Here is a 26,547-nt window from a genome sequence, read left to right on the forward strand (position 1 = left end):
CAGGGTAGCAAATCCACCCAATTACTCTGGTTGGCTGAAGAAAATATCCTGAGAAACGTCTCCAGATCCTGATTGACCCTTTCTGTCTGGCCGTTGGTCTGGGGATGATATGCGGAGGAGAATTTCAAACGGATACCCAGAAGATGACAAAGGGATCTCCAGAATTTTGAGACAAATTGTACCCCACGATCCGAGACAATTTCAGCAGGGCAGCCATGTAGTCGGAAGATTTCCTTAATGAAATGTTGAGCTAGACATGCTGAGGATGGAAGGCCGATGAGTGGAACGAAGTGTGCCATTTTCGAGAAACGGTCCACAATAACCCAGATGGTATTAAATTTATTAGCTGGAGGTAGGTCAGTGATGAAGTCCATGCTAAGATGGGTCCAGGGCTTGGTAGGTAGTGGAAGAGGTTGAAGTAACCCTTGTGGAACCTGGCGAGGAATTTTGTTTTGGGCACAGATAGGGCAAGCAGCCACGAAATCTTTAACCTCGGAGTGGAATTTGGGCCACCAGTACTGTCGAGAGAGTAGTTCGAATGTTTTACGAGAGCCAAGATGACCTGAAAATCGTGAAGAATGACACCAGTGAAGAAGGCTCTTCCGTAGATGAGGAGGAACAAATGTTTTTCCCTGGGGGGGAATGGGGTTTGAGGAAGTTGAGAATAATTTAATGCATTTGGAGTCCAGGATGGGACGTTCCAGCAAGGTGTCTGATCCCGAATTTTCTGGGAAAGCCCGGGATAATGCATCCGCTTTCCTATTTTTGATACCGGGTTTGAAGGTGACCCGCAGATCAAAGCGGGTAAAAAAGAGGGACCAGCGGGCCTGACGTGGATTCAGGCATTGGGCTGACTGGAGATAGAGTAGATTCTTATGATCCGTGAAGATCGTAACTGGGTGACGAGCCCCCTCTAGAAGATAACGCCACTCAGTTAGAGCCAACTTCATGGCCAGGAGTTCTTTATCCCCAATGGCGTAATTACTCTCTGCTGGCAGGAACTTGCGGGAAAAGAAAGCGCAGGGATGGAACTTGCCTTGAATATTTTTTTGCGAAAGAACTGCTCCTACACCGGTGGAAGATGCATCCACCTCTAGGAAAAAAGGAAGAGAGACATCGGGTTGCTGGAGGATAGGTGCCGATGAAAAGGCTCTTTTGAGAAATTGGAACGCTTCCAATGCTTCTGCGGTCCAATTTTGCGGGTTTGCCCCTTTTCGGGTGAGAGCTGTCAGAGGTGCCACCACAGATGAGTAACCAGCAATAAAGCGCCTGTAATAATTGGAGAAACCCAAAAAACGTTGAATGGATTTGAGTGTAGTTGGTTGGGGCCAGTTGATTATAGCATGAACTTTCCCCGGGTCCATTTGTAGACCGGAGCCAGAAACCAAATAGCCCAGGAAAGGCAACTTAGGAACCTCAAATATGCATTTCTCCAATTTGCAGAACAAATGGTTGGTACGTAATCTGGAAAGAACTTCAGCCACATGTAAACGATGATTGGGAAGATCTTTGGAGAAGATTAAGATGTCATCCAGATATACTACGACATTGGAATATAGCAGATCGCGAAAGATTTCATTCACAAACCCCTGGAAGACGGCTGGGGCGTTACATAAGCCAAACGGCATCACTAGATATTCGTAATGGCCGTCCCGTGTGTTAAAAGCCGTCTTCCACTCATCCCCAGAGCGAATCCGGATCAGGTTGTAAGCTCCGCGTAGATCGAGTTTAGTGAAGATTCTCGCACCTTTAATGCGATCGAAGAGTTCGGTGATTAATGGAATGGGATAGCGGTTTTTAATAGTGATGGAGTTCAGGCCTCTGTAGTCGATACACGGACGGAGAGCTCCATCTTTTTTTTTCACAAAGAAAAACCCGGCCCCGGCGGGTGAGGAGGAAGGTCTGATGAAACCCCGTTGCAGATTTTCCTTGATGTAGAGTGTAGTAGCCTCTGTCTCGGGCAGTGAGAGCGGATAGACTCGACCTCGTGGAGGAGTTTTCCCTGGAATGAGATCGATGGGGCAATCCCAAGCTCGATGGGGTGGTAGACGCTCAGAGGAGGCTTTAGAGAAGACATCCGAAAAGGAAGAATACTGGTGCGGTAACATAACTGTGGTGGGTTCTGAAGGAATCTGTGTGAAGCCGAGAGGTTTGACTGGTGTTAGGCATTGGCGAGGGCAGGCAGGACCCCACGCAATGATTTGTGATGAAGGCCAATCCAGATGGGGTGAATGTAGATGAAGCCATGGTAGACCTAGGATGATTGGGCTGATGGTTAGTGGAAGAACGAGAAAGGAAATCTTTTCCCAGTGGAGAGCCCCAACTTGCATGGAGATGGGTCTTGTTCGTTTAAGAATACTTCCATTAGGGAGACGGGAACCGTCAATGCCCGTAGTAGCCAAGGGCTTTTTCAGCGGAACAGTGGGCAGCGCTAGCCTAGTAACCAGAGATTGTGACATAAAGTTCCCGGCTGCTCCAGAATCCAACAAGGCCTTGGACGACTGGGGCCCTGAAAGCAAATGTAAGGTGACAGGGAAAGAACACGTTAGGTCTGGAAAAGAAGTTGGAGAGGAAGTAAGAGTCCCTAGACTGACCTCTCCAGTGCAGGCTAGGGTTTGTCGTTTCCCGAACGCCGGGTACATGAAGCCAGGAGGTGACCAGGATCTCCACAATATAGGCATAGTTTATTCTTCATTCTTCTCTCTCTTTCATCCGGAGATAAACGGGAGCGCCCCAATTGCATAGGCTCGTCCGTAGACGTAGGTGGTTGAAAACGAGGAGCTAGACGAAAGGTAGACCGTCTAGGAAGGTCTTTCTCGGACGATCTTTCCCGAAGCCGAAGATCTACCCGGTTGCAGAGAGAAATTAGGGCATCCAAGGTGGGTGGCAATTCTTGAGAAGAGAGGGCATCCTTGATTTTATCTGACAGCCCTTGCCAGAAGGCAGCAACAAGAGCCTCATCATTCCACTGGAGCTCGGAAGCTAGGGTCTGAAACTCAATAACGTATTGAGCCACAGAACGGGAATTTTGACGTAGTCTTAGGATGCTAGTAGCAGCGGACGTCACTCGTCCCGGCTCATCAAAAATCCTCCTGAATGCCGAAGTGAAGGCGGAAACATCATTGAGAAGATTGTCATTACGTTCCCAAAGAGGCGAGGCCCATGCCAGGGCTTTCCCGGATAGGAGGGAGACCATATAAGCGACTTTTGACCTGGGAGTAGGAAAATTCTGAGGTAATAACTCAAATTGAATGGAGCACTGATTTAAAAAGCCTCGGCAAGAGGTAGGATCACCATCAAATTTGGAGGGTGTAGGCAAACGCAGAGAGGAAGCGGCTGCAGCAGGGACTTCGACTGCTTGTGGTTGAGCAGCCGGCTGAGGCGGGGTCTCCTGTAAGGCGTCTAAACGGGATGCAAGAGTTTGCAAACCTTGCAGAAGTTGCATCTGAACTGCATCCTGACGCTCCACTCTTCCAACCAGGTGTTGAAGCATGTCCTTGGCGGAAGGTTCTCTATCAGGATCTGACATGGCTGGTTCTTAGTGTCACGTTACCAGAGAGACTTCAACTGGATCCTGATAGTTCAGCTGAGATTGACGTTACTTCAGCGAGGGGCGCGGAGTCTAACAAGTGAAAGGTGTTCACCAGAGATTCCCGCAAGGGAATATGGGCTTTTGCGGCTTCCACTTGCAGGTCGCGGTCCCCTGGAGAAGTTCTCAGCGAACACAGCAGACGGAGCGTAGAATCAGGTAGAAGCTGCGCTGTCACTTGATAGCGGTGTTTAGGCGGGAGGTTGGCAGCGTGGTTACTCGAGAGAGAGAATATAACTGAGATGTTCAGCGGAGTAGTCACTAGGGAGCTGGTTAGCAGGAAAAGATAGTGTCGCCACTTGGAAGTGCTTTACCGGAATGCAGCAGCGTAGTCACCTGGAGGTGAGTTCCCCGGAGAGACGTAGCTTGGAAGCTTGAGGGAATAGCAAAGACACAGGAGCTGTTTCCAATCTTAAAGTCAGGGATTGACTGAAAGAACCAGCATTGAGTTCTGGTCAGAGGAAGTAGATATAGTGCAGTTCCAATTGACCAGCCAATAGAGGGCAGTGAGAACACATAAAGCAGTTAGACGGTTCTGCGCATGCGCAGAACCACTGAGCGCTGAACGGAAGAAGGGGAGAGACAGCGCTGGAGAGTTGCAGCAGCGTGGACCAGGTAAGTGAAAGAAATAGCGGGTCTTGGTGGGGGCCTCTGTAGTTAGCGGGTACACCCGCCGGCTCCCGGGGAGGCAGCGGGAGTCCGGTGCGTGACACATACTCATTAAGTTGTTTGCATAAATAATACACATAAATCCAAGGGAAAATAATATTTTTATATATTTTTTAAAATTATATTTCTGTCAAAGAACAAATTACAGCTATCATGAAGAGGAATAGGATCAAACAAAACAATAACAATGGGCCTGAGTCATTAAGGAGAGCAGAGCCTAAAAAAGGAGTAACTTTGGGCAAAATCATGTGCATTGGAGGGGGAGGTAAATTTCAAATGTGGGAACAGATTTATAGTTGGTTTATGGCATGTCCTGGATCAACTTTAAATTTCAGTGTAAAAATAAAGCTAGCACGTATTTGTATGTTCGATGTAAAGACAATCAATATTTAACTTATTTACAAAATAGCAAACTAACTAATTTGCACCTCTTGCATTGTAACATGGTTTGTCCCAGAGAACATTTACTCCTTTTTTTGCCTTACTTTCCTTAATGACTCAGGCCCAATATGTTCAAAAATCATCACACCGTGCTCCTTCACCATTACACTGTGCTCCTTCATCATAACACTGCCCCTTCCCCACTACACTGTGCACCTTCATGCTCACACTGTGCCCCTTCATGTCCTCGCACTGGCCCTTCACCAATACACCGTGCTCCTTCATGATAACACTGCCCCTTCATGTCTTCACACTGCCCCTTCATGTCCTCTCACTGCCCCTTCACCAGTACACTGCGCCCTCCATTCCTGTTTCCTATCACCATTTCACCTCCATTTCTTTAATTACCTTACTTGGTTTTCTTTCTTCTTTTATTTCGGTCTTCTTTCTTTCGGCTCCTCTCTCCTGCCGCTCATCACTGAATGTGTCAGACGTGATAAGAGAACAGGGAGGAGGATGCTGGGTCCCGCGCGCTGCCGGATAGGTAAGTATTTTTTATTTTTTTTGCCCTGGCCACAGCACCACTGTGACAGTGCCACGGCACCCCTGGGAGCCGCAGCGCACACTTTGGGACTCGCTGGGCTATACTGTGTGTACTGTAATGCTGTTCAATATTTTCTTCCCTTGGAAGAATCAAGACAAAAAAACAATAAAATAAAAGGGGATTACAAGGTGATGTTCAGGAATGCATTATAGATACAATTTTAATATCATAAATAAGTACCTTTACTTTATCTAATGTAAATCCTTATCTTACCTCATCTAAAATCTAATTAAGAACACATTTTAGGTTAATTTTCCAGTTGGGTTAATATATGCATATGGTAGAATTCCATAACTATGGATTCATGTTTTGGGTTCTCACAGCAACAAGATCCTCCAATGTTCAAGCTGTATATATACATGAATTGACCATTTCAAGTAAATCTATCCCTATAACTACATTCCAAGTTAATTGATAGTATGAGATTAAATGCTTATCTTCTTCTTATCTTCTCCATCATTTGCCCCAAAACAAGGGCTAACTGGCAAACTTTAGCCCAGGAGGACGAGATGTAGGTGCCCCAAGGTGGCTATCACTATGGTACCGGCCCAGGGGCTATATACCCCCTTGCCCCCCTTGAGCAAGCCAGCCCCTGCCCCAAAATGATTAATAGATGTAGAAAAACAAATAAAATAACTTAAGTCCATATTTTGCCCATGCTTGGTAGACACATGTAATGTTTTAGTGCATATGGATAATACAACAGTCAATTATATATCATTGCTGCATAGTGAATCAGTGCTTATGTTGCATGAACCCTAATATAGTTCATTTTAAGATTTAGTTAAAGAAATTAATCATGTACAAAGTATTTCTATCAATTTTAATGTTGCAAAATCTCTGAAAACATCTTGTTACTGAGAGAAATGGAATGTGTTTGGCTGAAATGTTGGAGCAGTGCTCAGCCGTGGTCTTTTTGCCTAGAAAGCCGTTATTCAACTGCTGGCACATAAAAATTCCCTGCTGTGTCCATTTTATTATTATTGACCTAAAGCCACAAGACATGTGTTTCATATTAAAGAGAAAAAATCCACATTGTTTGAGCTCATCATAACTGCCTGAGAAACAAAGGGGCCTATATTTGGAATTCAGTCTTCATGCACAGAAATAGCTCTGTATCACACCTGGAAATCTCTGGCTGTGCTTACATGTGTTGCAGATCCTTTATCCCGGATGCTGTGCAATCCCTCCTGTGACTTGTCAGTGCGAGCAAGACGATTCCCTCTAGTTTTAGATGAAGGGCTGCCAATTACAAGATTCTTAAGTTATTATGTAATACTATGAACCTACATTCAGTCCCAATGTGATTTTGTTCCTAAACCGTATATGGTTAGGTGTGCAAGTGTGTGTGCATATATATATATATATATATATATATAATATATATAAGCCTAGTGGCGTGTGTTAGTCTGTGTGTGTGTGGGAAAAAAAAACAAGCTGCAGTGCCACTTGCTGGGCGGAGTTATATACTGACCTACTAAATTCTTAGTGTGTATGGGGAAAAAAACTCAGAAAGGGCTGAAATTTGGTATACTAAGATGTTTTTAATTTGTTAATTTAATTTGTTAATTGTTAAAAGTGTTTATAAAGATTTTTAAAATATATATATATATTTCTTGAAGGAGAAGTGACAGTTGGGAATGGTTGGTGGTTGCCGGGGTGACAGTTGGGAGTGGTTGGTGGTTGCCGGGGGTGACAGTTGGGAGTGGTTGGTGGTTGTTGGGGGTGACAGTGGGGAGTGGTTGGTGGTTGCCGGGGTGACAGAGCGGATAAAAATGATGAGGTGGTGACATGTGGACAAAACCACGTTAAAAAAGGGCGCTTGCGTCGGGAAGTAACGCTCTTCCCCTGAGGAGGCCTAGGCTAGGCCCAAATGCATGACAAGAACCTTTTTAACACCTTAAGTAGCTTCATTTGACTAGAATGCATGAGTATCATACACGGGTTAACTTGTGTATATATATATACACACAGTGATCGAACTATCTAACAATATTCATTGCAAAACTATCAAATTCTATTCACTTACATTCCTATTACATTTATCATACCGCTTTTCCACTTTGACCACTGTATAGAGAGAAAGAGAGATTTTATTGTTGGTATACTGCTGCTCTACAGCAATTGCTTGCGTTTCGTTTCATATCAATCAAATGCTTAAATATAAAGTATGATGGAGTTCTACGATGGGAGGAAGGAGCGGTTTCCCCTTCTATAAACCTAGCATATTTTCCAGCAGGCTAACCCTAACTTTCGCCACCCCCAATCTAACCAAATCCCCCCCAATTCCCTAACCTTGAAACTGATCACATAGAATCCTTCTGAATGTAGATTGGATTGAAGATAATTGAAGTGTGAGTCTATCAATACTGTGGGTAAAGTCTATGAATCCTATAACTGTCTACTGTCTTGCTCTGTAAATGTCTTTCTGCACCCTCAGGTCACAAATGTAGTGTGTGTTAAACAATCACTTGGCATATGAGCTGGTTAAAAATGATGACATTGTAAGAAATGTGTGCCTCAATTCTAGATTATACAGAAATGCAGTTGTTCCTTGAGAAACAAAGATGAATTATGCTTAGCTCTTTCCACTTCAAGCTAATCCCAACTGCCTTACCACCAGCCTGATCCTAACACTGGACACACATGAAGTATATATTACAGTTATTGTCAGGTGATTGGCCTGATATTGGCATTTGTGATATCCGATAATGGTATTATCGAAACCTATAAGGATCATTATTGCCAATTTTATAAATGCAGTCAGCAAATATCTGCTAATAGCTTGTATGCGCTGATCTTCAAAGCACTAACAGGATCCAGTGTAGACTGAAAATGATCCAGCACTCAACCTGAGCCTCAAACAGGGCCGTAGTGAGGGCTGTGAGATAGGGGCGACCGCCAAGAGCGCGACACTTAAGGGGAACGCAGTTTATGAATATTTTAGGTTCATTTGGTTTATATTTAGGGCTATTGGGGCAGCATTTTTGTTTTTTGCCCCAGGCGCTACAATTTTAAGTTACGGCTCTGGCATCAAATGGCCAGATTTCATGCAATATGGCCCCAAAATGAGTAGCCATGTTGTGCTCTTGTTGCTCTGCACTCCACTCCAGTGGCAGGACTAGCCCATGTGTGGCCAGCCAGCTGGAATATGATTGGTTGCTTTGGGCAACATATCCACTTTTCCTATGTAGTAGGCTTGATAAATCTGCCACTAGATTCTCTTATTAACATGACTTTGAGTTGAGATACTGCAGATATGAATGTCGTACATAAACTGCAAATTAAAAAGTGGTAATAACTGTTAACAAATCATAACCATGAAGTTATATGGTGTAGTTTTTTTACGTAACAAAAGATACAAAGTTACAAAGCTTATAAAATAAGAGATGTTTCAGCAGAGGTTCTACTTAAATGTAAGATGTGGAACACCCTGCAGCCGTATGTGTGATATCACTTTTACAGAACGCCAGCTGGGCAGCCATGTTATCTGTTGAACCCTCATCATTGCTAAAAATAACTGGGACTTGTGACTGCCATGTACTCATTCTCCAAGTATGTAAAGGATTAATACATTCAGCGGATGTTGCAATGCGTAATTCAAACAAAAACTGCATAAAACAATTGTACAGCAAGTGCCGCCATGTAATCAATCCTTGGCATGTCTCTCATGGTCATTTCACTACTGTCAGGCAAAAAGGGCCATAGAGGATACAATTTATTACGCTATACAGTTTTAGGGTAGCATGGCAATTATCAACCATGCCAGAGCTTGCTGTCATTGCTCTTCATGGTACAAGGTTCAGACAAAAATGTATGTAATCAGTGTGAAATACTGTACTTGTTTATGAAGGCTGATGGTGTGCAGCTGACTGCTAGTGACTTTATTCCCTAACTCCAATCATGTCGATTTGGATGCCAGCCATTTAATACCCCACACATATGAAACACACATGCTGCATTTAGGCCCACGTTCAAATTTTTTGCCCCCACCTCTTCCCTGGAGCGTTTCTGCCATCCTGCCATCTTTATCACAGGGCACCATGGCCCCAACCTGTCTGATGTCTCTTTTGTGTCAATGAAATAAGTGTATTCTACCACTAATTTTACATGATTACTTTTGTGATGGAATAGTAAACAAAGTGACAGGATGGTGATACAGCATACAGTCTGTCAGCCCTGTGTCCTTTCCACCACTCTGACCCTGACTGCATGCTTGCATTGTGCATGCAGACATGAGCAATGCGTTCTGTGCTTTGTTTCGTGAATTAGAGGGAAGATACATTTTTTTATTTTTTTATTTGAAATACTCCCCAACTGCAAATTACTTAACCTTCAAACTATTGTCATACACATTTCTTCATTAGTAGAAATATAAGCATGTATTTTAGTAGCTTCTAACTTTCACATTGTGAGCTGAAGATTTCAGCTAATGGGCTGATTCTTTAAGATATGCATACTGAGCGCAATGTGCATTTGATTTAAAATGCACGTAAATTGGGTATACATACACCAACAAGGAGCGGATGTGAAGATACCTGTGGTGATGAATACAGGAGTAAGTCTGCTCTGCTCTACTTGACAGGACACTGCAGTATACTTCCAATACATATGTGAAATATAAACTCCCAAGGGCGCACGGAAAAAAAACCTATTCAATTAATGTCACCTGTTAATATAAGCATTAATGACAAAACGTTAAAAAAAAAAAAAATTCCCCATGAAATTATTAGGATGTCATGAATGTTTACTGTACATAAAATATTTTTTTACAGTTGCTCCTGATTGCAAATACATGCCCTAGCAGGCATACACATTCGTCATCACTAGTAATCGGCACTTAGACTAGACCTGTAGCTGGAGCAAAAAACAAGTATCTGAGAGATGTCCAGAGTTAGAATTGGATGCTGCTGTGTGCGCTTGAGATTGGCAGGCCCTTACTATACTTTGACTAGGTGCATCCGTTCACTCCCTGAAATCGTAGGCTGTAGTAAATGTCCTTTGCACTCGAAGATTAATTGAATGTGGCTGCGTTCTGTAATGTATTTTACGGTTCTGACCATGCGAAGAGTAATTGTGCTGATTACACGCACAAAATCATTGTTTTTCGTGCCTTAATGAATCAGGCCCAATGTATCTATTCAGTTTGAAAAGTAGTTAGCCATTTCTCTCCCATCTCTCTACAGTACATTAGATCTCGACATGCAACTAAGACTACTGTTTATTGCAACAATTTTGCAGCTGTCTGCAAAAGAGCTCATTCGCAGTGCTACAAAGAATACAAAGAAACTGATAATTCGTAACAGTTTTTCAACTGTAACAGCAGAATTACACATGGGCAATTTTGTTGAAGCCTAGTAAACATGCTATAAAGTCTATAGTCCAATAAATAATACAATCATATGAACATGTACACACACATTTTTATCCAGTGTTTGCTTTAAGTCAGTTACAACCATGCCTGCAGCCAGTGGCAAACACGGGGTTTCAAGAGGGAGATTTACAACTGTTTGCATGGGAATGTCTATTTCACAAGTATCATAGTAGCACTTTTACCACTGCAATACCTGTTCTATTATTACCATCACAGGATGGCAATAATAGATTCATATAATTTGAGAAAGCTTTATTATTTGAATAAAGCATTTCAATGAATGAAGATGGTTAAATATATTTAGGTATTTGTTTTTGTTTTGTTTTTATAAATGTAGTCTTTTTTTTTTAACTGCTAGTTTACTTTTTCCCACATAATTATAACTGAAAGCCCAATATAGTTAGTAGCTACTACTTATCACTTAAGTTGGTGGGCTGTTGATAAATAGGCTCAAGTGTCTCTAATATAGATATCATACCTCTCAACTATCCATATTTCAGTGGGACAGTTCTGATTTCAGTGGGACAGTCCCGATTTAAGGGCTCTGTTCAGTCTAGGGACATATTTGTCCCATAGCTGGGAGTGTTGGGGAAGGAAGATATCTAATAGACAGTCCCCTTTGTGATGTAGCCACACACCCTGTCCCCCTCCTGATGACTGACATGTTGGGAGGTATGGTATACTAAGAGCCACCAGAAATAATGTTGTCTGTGTTGTGGTGAAGAAGGAGCCCCATCTCTGCTTTGTAAAGCTGGGTACACACTACACGGTTTTCGTCCAATAATCGGCTCAATCAGCCGACATCCGACCGCTCGTTCAAAAGTCGTGTCAGTGTGTGTAGTGACACGATGGTCGAAAGTCTGCCCAAATGGACGATTGTTGCCTCATTTGGTTGGTTGTACTGTTAAATATTTTCGTTCCAATCTCGTTTCCGTTGTGTAGTGTGTATAAACTTCCGACCGATCCAGGACAATCCTCCGATACTTCCTGGACCTGGGGGACGTGTGTATGTAAATTTTTGATGTCTGACCCAGTCCCACGTGGTGCGGTATCCGCACATCACTGATTTGTGTTTTTTATAGATGTGTATTGCATCTGTCTGGCTGCAGACCATTACACTTGTATAAAGCACGTGTGTTATTACCCTTTGCATCTATGTTGGGAATCTATTCATATTTACCCTTTATAAGCTTATACCTTTATAAACTATTAAAGTTATAAAGTCATATTAACCTTTATTAACTAATATTTATAAAATACCCAGAATAATCCATGCAGTGTTCATGCAACAGTTTTATTGCAGGAAAAATGTACAAAATTTTTTGCAATACAACAAGTTAAAAAAATAGTATTACACTTTAAAGGTGCTACTGGTTTGTGGTAGAACAGGTCTTGATGTTGCTTGGGTTTCTATTCCCTTTGATTTTTTTATCTACGAAACAAGGAAATAAAAAAGTTTACCATTAAACTTCTATAGCTGTACTTTATATTCAACGACAGAAATCCTCTCATTTTCTCACCTTGCACACTGCTCAAGATTAGTTTATGTTTTGGTCCCTGTGGCGCAATCACCATAATAGAGGGCTTAACCTCCATACATTCTGGAAAACAGGCGCCATTTTGGTTATTATAACGGTACAGGTATGTGCCCAAAGCATTTAGCTGCCTATACATGTTCACTGAAATATCGAACTTCGTATCGAACTTCTTTTATATATTTTTCTTTTTCAATTTTTTCTTGTTTGATAACAGGTGTAACATTAGTGGTATCAGTGGCATCTAAACAGGTCTTCTCAGCATTAATTCTTCGTTCTGACATAAAAAAATATGTTACAAATTAGGCTTTAGGCGTTTACATTGCTTCATGTGACACTAGAATGAAATAAAGTCCTTCAAGCAGGTACACTACACCTGCTACTGACCTTTTTTAATGTTGTTGTCATCCTGGTCCAGTACTTTGACCATCATCTCCACCTCTCTTGGGCTCATTGGATTTGCTCTTTGCTCTTCTTCAGTATTTCCATCCCCTACCTTAACTTTTTCAACATTTTTTTGGCCCTTCCAGCACCATCTCTGACTCAGTCTCCGTCTCAATAGATGCAAACCCCACTCACACCTTCTCCTCACCCACAACCCCCACTGACACCTTCTCCTCACCCACAACCCCGACTGACACCTTCTCCTCAACCTTAACACCCACTGACACTTTCTCACTCGCCATCTTCTCACGCTCCTCGGCGCCAGACAGGTTCCTCTGTCATTTTATCCACTCAGACATGGGCGTTCGTTTCTGCTGTGGACCAATCAGCGATGATGCCCGCCGAGAATGGAGCATTCCATTACATACGAAGAGATTTTATTATTAGGGAATATTCATTGCATTGCACTTTACCACTTAAATGGTTTTCTAAATTTTATGTATGTTACTAAACTTCTATTTTATATGAATGAATGAAGACAGTGTTGCCTTCTCTTTTTATGCGGCCTTGGGTGTTAACTATAGTGAATGCTCTGCCCCTTTATGCTAATGTCTTTGGTATATCGTTACATGCCCCGCAAATGATGCTTCATCTGTACGAAATATAAATTATTGCTCATGACAACATGGCTGTAAAAAGTCGCTAAAGGGACGTTTGCTCTTCCCTTTATCATCTAAAACAAGCCTAGTTTGTATGCAGTCCATGGACTGAGCGATCGGAACATCGATCGCATGTAAAATCGATCGGCATAAAAAGTTGGTGGCAAATTCTGTAGTGTGTACCCAGCTTTACACTCAGTCTGTGCATACAAATGGGAAGAAACAATGGGCATAAATATACAATGGGGAGAGAGCTATGCACACATACACACAAAAGGTGGGATACAGAGGGAGAGAAATACACAATCTAAATTGGAGAAAAATAGACAACACAAAGGGGAAACAGAGATTGGGGAAGATGATATAGACAGACACACAGGGGGGAAGGGGCAAGTGACACAGACACACAGTAGATACACAAACATGGGGGGAGACAGTGGTGGGTGGAGGAAAAAAGTATTAGTGAAGACAATGAGCTATACCCTTGAGTAGAGGTGGGGGCATGATCTACTCTGTATAGTGGTTGCTATACAGAGAAGGGTGGCCCAGATTCCAAGAGGACTTTGCATAATTGGAAGTCTCCCTAACAATGAAGGAGTTGCCAAGTATGATTATTGGCCAGTAATGCCCTTTTCTCTCATCATAGACTAAACCCATCATACTGCATGCAACTCTCAAAGCTTATTCTACTAGTAATGTCTGGAAATGTTGCCAGCCAGCCGGCTCAGAGCGCATTGCCACAATTATAGTTACTTCCTGTAGTTACATGGCATTTCCTCTATAGATTCTGTCACAAACCCAGTAACCAGCTTCCTTCCTGTCTCACAAAAACTCCCTTCATAATATTACCTGTTTCCATGTGCCTTACAGTAGCTTCCATCACTATAAGAACTGTCTCTGTGACTACTAGCTCTCTTCAGATTATGGGAAGCTGTCCCTATTAATATTTCAAAGCAGCAGCAGTAAGAGTACTGGACTGCAACACCCTTTACTATGCCAACTTTTAAAGCAATATTAATATGTTGGCACTTTCATCACGAAAAGAGGTTTAACTTTGTCAATATATAAGGCTGAATTCCAGTATGGTAATAACAATCACAGGAAGTGTCTGTTCTTGATAATAATAATAATAATAATAATAATAATAATAATAATAATAAAAAAAAAACATATATAGCCTAGAAGAGAAATAATCCCCTCAGAATAGGGTCAAACCTCCTTATTGGGTTGAAGGCCTCAGGTGAAGCTGTAGGACTTCATTCCAACCAGAGCATTATTGGCTAGTAATGCTTTGTTCTGAGGGGACTTTTACTTCATTACGATTGGTTATGATTATAATATAATTGCATTCAGCATATATAGTGTTCCAAATCTAAGAATGGTAGTGTTCTCTGTTAAAAAAAAAAATAATTTAATGGCTGTCATTTTATAGTTGATATCTGGTAATAATTTCACAGAGAGTCCTGGGCTTTGGAGTTCATTCATAGGAGCATTTTGTTTGAATTTGATCAAGGTGCTTTCCAGATTGCACGCAAGGTGAGCAAACCACTCTGAAAATCAGGTGGTCATTGGAATCATTGATTCCAGTGTTTACATACCTCTGCTGTTCACAATAGGAACAGTGTAAAATTTGTAAACCAGAGGAAAACCTTGGAAAATTGTGTTTAAGATTTATCTGTGGTTTTTGCAGCCACTGATGCTCTGACAAAACTCTCATCTGAATGATATTGCAGTTTTATTTTGTTCACTTGTGTTCATTTTTACATCTATGTGGTTTAATGTTGTTGTCATCTATTCATAATTCCATGGACAGCCCTGGACTTTAATGCTTATTCACATTAGCACTCTGTCATAATACCAGTGCCTGTATAAACCACGGGTCAGACCGATGCACAATTTTCCATCACTTGGTTCTGGTACACAATTTTCCTAGCTGTTTTTGTGAACAGCAGAGGTATGTAGACAACAGAATCAATAATCCAAATGATTGTACGATTTTCCAAGTAGCTTGTTCACATTGCGTTCCATTAAAAAGGGAGCATGAGCAAATGTTGACAAAATGCTCACTTAAAATAAGTGGAAAGCCCAGGAGTGTCCTAAATAAATTTTAAACAGATAGAAAGTATGAAATGACATCAAATCAATGTAATCATTTGGCAGAAGTTGGCAAATCTGAACAAATAATATAGCTAAATTCATGAATTATGTATAGCTGCAAGATTGTGAGAAGCACAGATTAGCTTCACACAAAGTGAGCTCCTCCAGGTTGCTGTATTCGTGGACCACTTTTGGGACACTCCCTAATGGGTAATGATCACAGTAATTGAACTGTTGGGACAAAGGGTGACACCGTCTTTGCCCTGAGAAACAGATGAAATGTAGTACTTGGGCTGGGTCTTCAATTAACCCAGTAATTATCTCTCGTCAAACCTGCTAGTTAACGCCTCTACAATTGTTGAGAACTTGTATGTCACTTCCAAAGTATATTACACCCAAGCTAATAAACATCCCATCATAACAGGCAATTTTGCTACCTCAGGTAAATATGGATCTAGTTAAATGAGTGTAAGTCCAGTTCACTTGATTTTTGTGGGGAAAACGAAGCTAGATCCAATTTACTGACCTTAATATCACAGCAAATATCCAATTTCAACAAGTTGTCTCAATACTTAGCACAGTCAACAGCAACATTTGTTCAGCTGGATTAATTACCACACATAATAACCAATTGTTTATATTTGTGCGCCTCTTGTTATTTTAAAGTTTAGAGATGAAGAGTGTTACAGATGGCTGCGGCCTACAAACAAACCTGTCTGTGTGTGTGTAAAAACAGTCTTTATTTGCTTAGTGTGGGCTGTTCTCTTGGCTTAGTTTTCATGACAGCTTCTAGCAATGGCACAGATAACAAATTCTTAATTACTGTAAACGAATGTCACTAGAACTTCAGCTGTTGAACTGGCCTTGGATTCATAGATGCTCTAATGTTCTGCCAGACTGGCTACCTGTCATCACCACCCAGGAACAAGACATAGGGAGGATAAACTGTACTGTCATTTTACATTAAACAAAGAGCTTAGAGGATTAAGTATAATAGGAAAATTATTAGGTTTTAGGTGTAATTCATCATTCTGTTTTATTGTGCTTATATCTCCGTGGGAAGAAATTCAAGGCTTGGACATCACTTTGCTGGGAGAAGGGAGTACTATCTATGTGCTACTGGAATCATTCCAACATGGCTTTCATTTCTAGAAGCTAAATCTAAAAGTAATTTTCCTAATCAGTAAAAATAACCGAAAAAAATAACTTGTAATTCAATATGCATGGTGATTTTCTGCAATGATTTTATATATATATATATATATATATATATATATATATATATATATATATATATATATATTTATATATATATATATATTTATTATTTGTGTGTGTTGTGTCACTTTTTTGTTTTACTTGAACTATGACCTTTCGACCACATACGCGCAGTGTGTCCAAGCTGGCCAAAGATGGAAATGATGGTTTTGACTGCTGCGGCTAAAGACATCACTGGTGGGGGGGAAAGTACTTTGCCAGGACATTTATTATTATTTTCATAATATTTTTCATATTATTATGAAAATAATAATAAATAGCTATGATAAATTGCAGCAATAATTGATAAATACACCCCTTAGTCTGTCCGTGCAATGAGTACATAAGAGGTAGACAAAAAAAGGACTTCCAAATGTTGATTGTATCCCGTACTAATATTGTGTTACCAACTGATCTCCAATTAAATATCAGTTTTAATGCATGTAAATACACACACACTGTATGTGGCTATAATAATCTTGTGCGTGATATCTCACCCTTGGAATTCACCCTGACATCATCTCACACACTCTCGCTCTTGAAATATCAGCAAGTTGAGCTGTCTTGTTCACTCAAGCACCTGCATAAAAAGTAAAAGAAATGTATACTTTTTTTTCTTTTTATTACTGTCCCATTTTCACCACAAAACACATAACATTTTTACAAGATTTGCACAGTAGAAGATTCTTTTAAAGTGAATTGTCGCCATGTTCTGTTATACAACATGGCAACCACAGGGTTAAAGTGTGGCTCAGAACAATGCATAGGATCTATGTACAAGAAGTGAGCCTTGTTGAGTGATGTTAGCTTTTGGCAATGATATTAATACCTCCAGTTTAAAAATGTACTAGAAATATATGTTAATGCCAAGCACAAGTCGAGAATATATGTCTGAAAGTATGAAATAAATATATTTTCATGCTACACTCAGTACTTTGCCTAGATATGACATAAAATACCTTAAATGAAAGGCAGAAATTAAATTTTGTTTCCTCCGAATTGTTAAAAATGGGGTTAACATAGTAGGTATTTTATGAAATGCTAAAGTAATCTATGGGACAGATCATACATTTATTATATTACATATAGCCAGCACCAGTATTTTATTTGGAAAAGTAAAAATGAATGTAGAGGAAGGGTCTAATGTGATTGCGCATTACTGGATGGGAAATAAGGATCTGTCTTAATGATATGATTTGTAAATGCGCTCCTCTATTTGATCCTATAATTCAATGGTAACATACTGTATAAGGAACCATCACATATAAGCAGTATTTATTGTACAGCTGAAGTATCTATTACACTACATCACACTCCTTAAGCTAGGTACACACTACACTGTTTTTGTCCAATAATCGGCTCAACCAGCCAACATACGACCGCTCGTTCAAAAGTCGGGTCAATGTGTGCAGCGACACGATGGTCGAAAGTCTGCCCAAATGGACGATTGTCGCCTCATTTGGTTGGTCGTACCGTTAAATATTTTCGTTCCAATCTCGTTTCCGTTGTGTAGTGTGTATAAACTTCCGACCGATGTGTGCGAAATTGCAATCATTGCTCACGACAACATGGCTGTAAAAAGTCACTAAAGGGACGTCCGCTCTTCCCTTTATCTTCTAAAACAAGGCTAGTGTGTATGCAGTCCATGGACCGAGCGATCGGACCATCAATCGCATGTTAAATCGATCGGCATAAAAAGTTGTTGGAAAATTCTGTAGTGCGTACCCAGCTTTAGCAAACCAGTCAGAAACAGGACCCTCTTGAAGCAATGTTTTCAGTCTATTTATGTCATTAAGTCCTAACCTTGCTGAAGTAAATGTGGTTCACTTGGACTGAGTCGTTTCTTAGAAAATTGACACCTGTGAACATTATTATTTTCGTTTTGCACACATTTATTTTAAATAACTGCTTTACCAAAATGATCATCCTAACCAGTGGTCAAAGTGGGAATTTAGAGGTGGCGGTATGGAACATGCATTGGGAATGTAAATGAATGATAAGTTTTACAATCAAAGTAGTAGAACAAGTGGCGGTATGGCACACCACCGCATACACCACCACTTCCACCACTGATTCTTACATAATGGGCATACAGAGAGCTGTCAAATCTCTTCTGTTTTTTCAAATACATTCCTCTTGCAGACATGCTAGCTACTGTGTAATTATAGGAAAGATAGTTAATCATGTACTGTTATGCTTGACTGGCATAATAATTGCTTAATTATTCACCATATCTTTGTGGACACTATTATAATAAAACATACTTGCCTACTTTGATCCCTGAAGAGGGGTGGGGCATGGTGAATCGTGTCATTTTGGCCCCACCCCCTGGCATTTTGTTGTGGGGGCAGGGCCAAAATTATGCAATTCGCCATGAATTGCGTCATTGAGGCCCATTGGGGACAGGATGTGGGAGACTTCTCTGCTCTCCTGGGAGTCCGGGAGACAAACCTGGAATTTGGGAGTCTCCAAGACATTTTAAGAGAGTAGGCAAGCATGTTATAAAGTATGAGTTGTGGGATTAACAGTTTTGCTACTAATAGTGTGTATTAGGGTAAGTCATATGGAGAATTCAGGCTAAATGGTGGCCCCTAACCTTTTTACAGCTTCTACAGTATGTCATAACGTTCTTACACCTTTTGTAGAATAACAAAGTGTTAAAGCTTCTATTTTGTCTGCCAGACAATAGACAAATCCTGGAGCCAGTAACTGTAAATAAAACATGCTTTTGGTTAACAATAAACAGGTTTGTCAGCATCAGGAAGTGACATCACTGCCTTCCTCAAAGACGGGAAACTCCTTGTGGTTTGTAAGACTATTCAGTCAGAATTTGAAATTTACAAAACAGCTTGAAAGATGTATATTATACATAAGGACTCTTCTTGAAAGGATTATGCATTTTATAAATGAAGTATAATAATGTGGTGTATTTGTGGTAGTGTTTGTTTGCTAACACTCCTCATTAGTATTAATTAGAGTGACAACATATCCATTTACTCTAACCCTTTGATTAGTCATGTCACTTAGTGGATCCTGTTTTCTTTGTTGGGTTGATGGGAAGGATCAGAGATATTAAAGTTAGAAAATCAGCTTGTGACAGTCAATCCTATATGTTCCTCTTGACTCACTGGATGCTCAGAAAATGACAAGTTCACCAATCTATGAGTAGCGGAGATGAGGCTTCTGTTGTCTGCATTTTGCTGACACAAAATTCCATCCAGTCCATTGTCTGCCACTTGCTCATGACAGCACATATCCTGTCTGAGTCACTAGACCTTAATTTGTTTATTACACTGAGATCTATATTCTTTTTATTTTTCCAGAGTAACAATATAGTCGCATCCTCTAGCTGAGAAACACAATAATGCGCTGATATTTAGTGATAATCAAAATGTTATTCAGTCCACATTCATCCATCTAGTTGCGGCCAATGTATATATGGAGCATCAGTGGGACATTTCCTCTTCTAGCAAAACAACACCAAAGTGATGCCCATTTTTAAATGGATTTAGGTGTGATTTGGCAGAATTTTTCAATCAAAGATCAAAAAGCAATAAATAACATGACATTCACAATGTTAAGAAGGATTAATGTTAAGTTCAGTTTGCAGAACTATTTGCCGTACAATAACTTTTTTTTTCTTTTTCTACGGAACACATTAATTATTTTAAATAACTGTGTAATCAGGGCAGTCAGATGCTGCACAATTACTAAAGCTGTGTACACACTACAGGATTTTCGTCCAATAATTCAACAAATCAGCCGACATCCTACCGTTTGGTCAGATATCGTGTGAGTGTGTATAGTAACACGATGATCCAAAGTCATCCCAAAGTGCCGATCATCGTTTCATTTGGTCGGTCATACCGTTCAATATTTTCCGATCAATCACCTAACGATCATGTAGTGTGTATGCATTCATGCTGACAATCTTCATAGAGTTTACAGAGTTGGGCTCTTTTCAGCCGATGCTAACGCTGAATGTCAGAGTGAATAAATGTAGAGAGAGCTGTAGAAAGAATAATTCATTTGTTCGTTCTGAGACAAGAATATTTCATTTCAGAGGCACAGATGCTAACGAAATTCGTTAGGACATGTGGATAGCTATAAGAAGGTGGTTTTAATCAGTGTGACAATGTGACAGTAGTGAATGAATGAATATTGTGCTGTCATTCTCTGGACTAGAGGACCAGATAAAGGACCAGATGAAGAGCACAGATCTGAAGGTAAATCAAGTCAGTGTGTATACATGAATCGCCAGACTGATCAGAACTTCAGTCGCCGGTATAATAGTTTGAGATAGCACGTCGGTCTGAACAATTCTTCAGTGTGTACGCAGATTAAAGCTGCGTACACACTACATGAGCAGGGCCCCTCTCCCCTCCTGTCTTCATACCGACTCTTCTGCTCCGCCCTCACTCCATATGTCTGCCCGGAGTTTCCGAAGCATTGGTACTTAGTGTTTATTGTTCTGTAATGTTTTACCCTGTATGGTCTACTGTTCGTATTATGTAAGGCGCTGCGAAAACCCTGTGGCGCCCAACAACTAAATGATAATAATAATACAGCCATGTTGTCGTGAGCAATGATTGCAATTTCGTACACACTGAAGACAAATTTGCAAGGCACGTAAAGATATACCAAAGAAATTAGCATAAAGGGGCAGAGTTTTCACTATAGCTAACACCCAAAGCCGCATAAAAAGAGAAGACCACACTGTCTCTTCATTCATTCCAATAAAATAGAAGTTTATTACCATATATAAAATTTAGAAAAAACATTTAACTGGTAAAGTGCAATGCAATATTTATTCCCTAATAATAAAATCCCTTCGCATGTAATGGAATGTTCCATTCTCTGCGGACATCACCGCTGATTGGTCCACAGCAGAAACGAATGCCCATGTCTGAGTGTATAAAATGACAGGAGCCTGTCTGGCACCGAGGAGCGTGAGAAGATGGCGAGTGAAGAGAAGGTGTCAGTGGGGGTTGCGGCAGGGCCGTCTTTCCCATAGGGCACAATGGGCAGGTGCCCGGGGGCCCTGCAGCAAAGGGCGTGACGTCATCACGCCCGCCCGACATCCATTGCGGAGCGCGACGGAGGAGGAGACCAGGGAGGGAGCTGGATCGCCAGCTGACAGCACAGTAAGTATTTTCTTCTTTTCTTTTTCCAGATTTTTTTTGGCTTCCTCCGACGGGCCCATATATATATATATATAATCATTTTTATTTATTTTTTGTATTTATAGGGGCCCCGGTGCACTGCTGTGCCCGGGGGCCCAAGATGGTCTTAAGAGGGCCCTGGGTTGCGGGTGAGGAGAAGGTGTCAGTGGGGGTTGCAGCTATGGAGACGGAGACTGAGTCAGAGATGGTGCTGGAAGGGCCAAAAAATTTTGAAAAAGTTAAGGTGGGGGATGGAGATACTCAAGAAGAGCAAAGAGCAAATCCAATGAGCCCAAGGGCTAGATTTACTAAGCTGCGGGTTTGAAAAAGTGGGGATGTTGCCTATAGCAACCAATCAGATTCCAGCTGTCATTTTGTAGAAGGTACTAAATAAATGAAAGCTAGAATCTGATTGGTTGCTATAGGCAACATCCCCACTTTTTCAAACCTGCAGCTTAGTAAATCTAGCCCCAAGAGAGGTGGAGATTATGGTCAAAGTACTGGACCAGTACGACTACGACATTAAAAAACACATCTATACAAAACACAAATTAGTGATGTGCGGATAGTACACCACGTGGAACTGGTACAGGCATCGCAAATTTACATACACACGCCCCCCAGGTCGAGGAAGTATCGGAGGATTTTCGTGGATCGGTCGGAAGTTTATACACACTACACAACGGAAAGGAGATTGGAACCAAAATATTGAACGGTACGACCAACCAAATGAGCCGACAATCGTCCATTTGGGCAGACTTTCGACCATCGTGTCACTACACACACTGACCAGACTTTCGAACAAATGGTCATATGTCGGCTGGTTGAGCCGATTATTGGACAAAAACCCTGTAGTGTGTATCCAGCTTAAGTCTACAGAATAGTGGTCACTACTTAACCAGCTAGATAACAGTAATGAATAGTGAGCCAGTGTAGCTAATTCCGATGATTGTCACAATCACATCACCAATGCAGTGATGTGAAATAACTCCTAAGATCACGTCCATATACCTGTATAACTAATGAAGCTGAAGTGGGACTATATATATATATTCTACAGTATACTACATCCAAAACAATACATTAATACATTATAAGTAGGCTGGATAGTGGTTTAAACAAAAGTAGTCATCAGTTACATCAAAAATATGTTTAGGTTGGTTATTGACAGGAGGTTGAATTGATTAAAATTTCCATTTGACTGAAATCGTATTGAATAGCACTGAGCCATGTGACACACAAGGGTGTTTTTTATGTAGAAATGGACAAAATCAGGCAAATATAAAAGGTTCTACTAAAGATAATGCACACTCTATAACCGATTCATGTGACAAGAAGATGGGTGAGACTACAGGACTAGTGATCACTGCACAGTTCAGGTGTGCGTCCCAGTGGACAAGGCCAACATATTAAAGAGACCACAAGCTTTGGCAAATTGTTAACTAACTTGTGGCCGAATATAAATTTTACGTATCAAGTATATATTTTTTCCACTCTTTCCTTTTCCTTTTGCTTTGCTTCCCACATTAAAAGGTGTATCTCAAGTAAAATTCATTTTGAATTGAGTCACTAAAAGTAATTGCAAAAATTGTATTTTATGACATTAGTTCGGCACAAGTGTGCCTAGTCTTCCGCAGCAGTGCATGGATCTGCGAACAAGTGTATTGAGGTTTGTCCACCAAGTCGGAAAGCTAGGCATAGATTGTTTATATGGGAGTTTTTCTAAATGCAGTGACTTAGGTGTGCACCTTGAAATGAGCCCGTCAGGCAAGCAGGCGTTCTTGTGCCCATAAAGGAGTATTGCAGAATGCAGATTGCGCAGAGATTGTAAAAACAAATAATAAGTCACTGAAGCATAGACAGTTATGTGTGTAAAATGCATGCTCTATAAAAGGCAGGGAATCCCTTAGTAGCTATAAGTATCTATTCCATCAGTGAAATTAGCAATTGCTACAACAATCCTGTTTCTTCTCAGGTTTGATCACTTGTATTCTACAAAAGTCTTTTCGCTTTCCACTAAAAAAAATCCACTTTCCTACATCTCCCTTACATAGCCATATAGGGAATCTAACCTAGAGTACATGCCTGAACTGTCTGTCTCACAAACTCTTTCGGCATCATCCTGTTCATATTGTGTGTGCGCGTTTTTTTCCTCGTCATGGCTGCTTTGCCAAGTTGTATTTTTCCCCAGCACAGCTGCTCTGGGTTAGCGAGGTGAATTCTTGAGCTGTTTATAGAAGTGCTGAGGTTACAACATAGCAGGACTGGTGCTTGTAGGGCGGAGCAGCCATGAACTGTATTGCGAAAGAAGTTTGCTGCTTTGCCAGTAAATTTCCATAAAACCGGAGTTCTCTGGATAGTCCTAGTGTTCTCGATAATTGTTTTAATTATTTATTTTGTAATTAAATGGTTAATATACAAATAAGTGTCCTGTTAATATACAAATAAGTGTTCTGTTAATATACAAATAAGTGTTCTGAAGACATAGGTCCCAACTTAAAAAGTGATTTGTGTAAACACACTTGAGCTCATAGTCCACCAGTACATACAAACCCACAATGGAAGACTGATAGACACAAAATAACATAAAAGACATGTCACAAGCAACAGACACAAACTATGTAAAGCGCTTAAGCTTATAATAAAGGTGTGTCTTACATGTGTCCTGGTTTTCCCAGAGCAGTCTTAATTTTTCTATCCAAAATCTTGAACTGACAATATAAATTTTTCCATATTTCAGAAGCCTGACACACCCAAAGTAACAGGCTCCGTGGGAACAGGCTCCTATAATTGTTATACCTTATTTGGGATCTAAAAGGAAGTTTTGCTTGTATGGCCTTCACTTCAAAATAAAGAGGACTATTAATGCAGAATGTATATGACTTTGCTGATTTTAGAAGGTAGACTGACACTTTTATGAACCAGTGAGGTTATGAGGCCATAAATAAATAATAAAGTGGGGTACTGTCCATAATCAGCTACCTACACTCTAGAGGACATATTGACATTGTTTGGCTGCTGTAGCTGCTTTTTTTATCAATCAAAAATATTATTAAAAATGTATTTGCCTCTAATCATTTAAATCAATGCCACGGACTCGGGCCTATACAGCTTATCATCATCATCAACAACAACAGATGTTCATATAGCGCCACTAATTTCGCAGCGCTGTACAGTGAACTCACTCACATCAGTCCCTGCCCCATTGGAGCTTACAGTATAAATTCCCTAACACACACACACACACACACACACACACACACACACAGACCGAAACTAAGGTCAATTTAATAGCAGTCAATTAACCTACCAGTAAATTTTTGGAGTGTGGGGGGAAACTGGAGCACCCGAAAGATACTCAGGCAAACACGGGGAGCACATACAAACTCCAAAACAGATGAGGTCTACTTCATATTATCTTATATGTTCTGCTTGGTGTGCTAGCTGTTTTTAAATGCTCAAGAAAAAACAAACTCTGGGCCTTGTTTATGAAGCCCACTGCCTTGCTTTTGCAAGATTGCATCAAGATGGTCCACCATTTACACTTTAAGATACACACCTACTCAGGAGACACCACTGCCACCTCAGTGTTCCGAGAGGCAGAAATATCTGAAGAGCTGCACTGTTAAAAACTGGGATTATCACATCAAAGTTCAACCTCCTGCCACTTAAGTAAAACACCTTACATTCAATTAAATGTTTCCATTTTTCTCCTAAACTACTGCTAGGTTTATCCTAATTTATGTCTTAAATTAATTATGACAGTGAGGGGACATTGAGCTTTTTATTACGTTACATGGATTGTGCCCAGAAATATGTAGACACCAAATGCATCCCATTAAAAGTATAGAATGTGACTTAGAGATCACCAGCTCTGAGCTCTGAGCTGGTGAAAATGTAAGACTTTGTGCATAGTGAAAATGGCCAAGCCTTCTCTATACAGCAAGCAACCCTAATCAAGTGCCTCCATGCCCACTCAGGAAAAATAAAATAGCATTTTAGGCCTGCTTTGAAAACTAGGTGCACTAATACACCTAATACATGTATAGCATGTTCCACTCCTCTACATCCTGTGTAAACTTCCTGTGTAATCCTCCGCTCCACTGCAAATGCCACCATCTTGCTTGGTAGACTATGTTCTTTATCTGAACAAATCTAGGCCTATGGCAGGAACGAAGCTGATTTTGTGCTCCACCTCAGTTACACTTCCTAAATTACTTATTTTCTCCTTTCTTTATATACCTTTCCTAAGGAGTTTCTGTGCCGTTTCTCTTTACATGTTCATTATAATAGTGATTTTTTTTTTGTGCAAAAAGACATAACACACATGAATGTAGAACTTTATTTATTTAACTGTATTTATTTGTATTAGGATGGGTCTTTTTATTTGTTTGTAAACCTGAACAGACATTTCATTGTGAACCTTCCCTACATCTCTGTCAGTTCCTGCTTTTATTGTGTAAAATCTATGTTAACTTTTTGTTGAGAGAATATGTGACTCCATCAGACCCCTTAGTAAGCTGGTTATTACAGAACAAAACATCTGAATACCAAGACCATTTTTACCCCTTTCACACAAAGGCATGGACCCGGGAATAACCCAGGTCATGTGTCTGTGTGAATGGGGCGACCCAGGTAGTGCTACCCGGGCTCACAATCCTGGTCACGATCAGGATTATTCCCAAGTTGGAGCCGGGTACACTGCTGTCTGAAAAGTGTTCCCCGGTTATTCCACCCATGTTTAGTTAAAAGCAGCTCAGTGGCTTAGTGGTTAGCACTTCTGCCTCACAGCACTGAGTTCAATTCCTGACCATGTCTTTATCTGTGTGTAGTTTG

General features: G+C 40.7%; 1 long non-coding RNA gene across 1 annotated transcript; it reads right to left on the reverse strand.

Moving 5' to 3' along the window:
* Positions 1 to 11,979: 11,979 nt before the first annotated feature.
* Positions 11,980 to 24,428, reverse strand: LOC142150111 (uncharacterized). The gene is made up of 4 exons (XR_012691014.1): positions 24,370 to 24,428; positions 17,047 to 17,129; positions 12,138 to 12,218; positions 11,980 to 12,049 (listed from the first exon to the last, which is right to left on the reverse strand). It is a non-coding gene; the product is annotated as an uncharacterized LOC142150111 (long non-coding RNA).
* Between the last annotated feature and the right edge of the window lie 2,119 nt (positions 24,429 to 26,547).

The sequence above is a fragment of the Mixophyes fleayi genome, chromosome 4 (assembly GCF_038048845.1).
Source record: "Mixophyes fleayi isolate aMixFle1 chromosome 4, aMixFle1.hap1, whole genome shotgun sequence".
NCBI classification, from domain to species: Eukaryota; Metazoa; Chordata; class Amphibia; order Anura; family Limnodynastidae; genus Mixophyes; species Mixophyes fleayi.